Below are 1,999 nucleotides of genomic sequence, written 5' to 3'. Positions count from 1 at the left end.
ACGTGCGGCACCGGCGCTGGCTGCCGGAACACCAGCACCCATAGCGGCGGCACGGCCGACCGCTGCCTCCTCACCGGGAGCTGCACCTGCTCCAAGATCGCCGCACTTGCCTCTTTCATCGACGTTGGCAGCGCTGGTGCCTATATCAAAAGCAAAACAAAACACAATTAGTCCACGGCGTCTTCAGCACCCCTCAGTTCGGCCTCCGCCTTCAATACCTTCTTCAGCACCGACTTCGAGGAGGCGCGTCTTCGCAATGTACCTTAGGACGGCCATTTCTCCAAGTAGGTAGTCAGTCCCCTCTTCGCCGTCGTGTCGCCTTCCAGGCCGAATGTATTTGTAGCGTGTGTCCAAAGACTTGGTAGAAGGCTGCTTGGACGTCCACCCGGCCTTTGCCAACACTCGCCACTCGCTGTTGAACACAGCAACGCCCCCGAGGCTGCTCGCTGTCTCATCAGGTGCCTCCTCGCTACCGGTACGCACGCGTCGCCGCTTCCTTGCCATATCCGTGCCTTCATGCCTGCGCTTCTAGCCACGCGGCACTTCCGACATTTTCTGCTTGATTTACAAATGAGGGCGGGGACGGATGGACGGCTGATACGCGTCGCCTATTCGCGGAGAGTATAAGGGTACATAAATACATATATTCCATCACGACTTGTTTTTTTATATACATTCAAACAAAGAAACAATAAATTTTTGGGGTAGCTCCATAATTTGGGCGCCAAGTTTGCGCGGCAATTCTAGTATACAAAATGCCACATTCAAATACAAAGCATAAGATCTATGCACCACTGCACTGCGTTGTAGTTACACCATCGCCGGCCATACTGGAATAGACACATATGCAACCTAGTGTTCTACACGCTCAAATTGGAACCTTGAGCACCTATAGCTTCAAAACTAAAGGTGACGCTTGAAACAGCATCTCCAAAAGCACCCACAAACGTATAGCGACTTACATGTTATCGCGGGAAACCAGCGGCATGATCTCGCCGGTCAAAACCACAATACTACATAATGGCGCGAACTTCGGAAGCTGCAGCAGCGTGGGCATCATCCTTCGACAAGTCATCATCCAGAAAACGGTCAGTAGCGGGAATATCTTCGTAAGTTTCGCCGTTATATTTCAGCGGTGGTACGCTGTACCGAATTGTTTTGACCAATCATAATAGAATCGACCTCGAGTTGTCTGAGTGTTCACTTATTAGCCAATCATAATGCTACCTTAAAGGGCGCAAAATTCGCCCTTTTAGGGCAAAATACACCACATCAAACTGCATCAAGCTTGATTTGCACACCATCCCCGTCTTTACCAATACCTTAAAGGGCATATTTTGCGCCCTTTTAGCTCTTATTGACTTGACCTGTATAGTATAGAAAAAATGGGCTTATATGTGCTCCTCGCGAAAGGGTTAATAACAGTTCTTTAAATCGGAGATAACTTCGGTCGCACAGCTCCAACGGAAGCTGTAGCGTGTAGCGGGGTACGTAGCTCTAAGTGTACCCTGGTTACATGAAGTGTGACACGTCATACTTCGGGATATTTGGTACTAGGTACCAAGGTCGTCCAAAGCCAACCATTGGTTGATGACATTGCATTTCTATAGGTGACTTATAGTGTGTATTAGACCCAAGCTTTATCTACCTATAGATATACTCAGCTTACATTCTACCTTAATTAGGCCACTTCGCTCTCTTTTGAATAGAGAGGGGACCAGTGAACTGCCGTTCACTGAGAGTTTGAATACTCTCGGAAGCTAACTTCCTCTAGCGCAAGGTGCTGTGTGATCCCGTCAAACTTGGTAGCACTCGTAGTCAATCCACGCCACCGCGGGATGACTACCTGAACCTCTCCGAAGCTCATTGCCATGGATAGGAACGACTTCTCCCATATGAACGACTCTCAGTTCGAGCCGGTTCGGAAGATGGCAGGCATCTTCGGGATGGAGACCCTGCAGAGCCTGGTGGTGTCAACACCGGCCGAGCAGCTCGAGCG

The sequence above is a fragment of the Phytophthora infestans genome, genomic scaffold (assembly GCF_000142945.1).
Source record: "Phytophthora infestans T30-4 supercont1.521 genomic scaffold, whole genome shotgun sequence".
Lineage (NCBI taxonomy): Eukaryota > Oomycota > Peronosporomycetes > Peronosporales > Peronosporaceae > Phytophthora > Phytophthora infestans.
The sequence above is the reverse complement of the archived record's forward strand: the minus strand, read 5'-3'. Positions refer to the sequence as shown.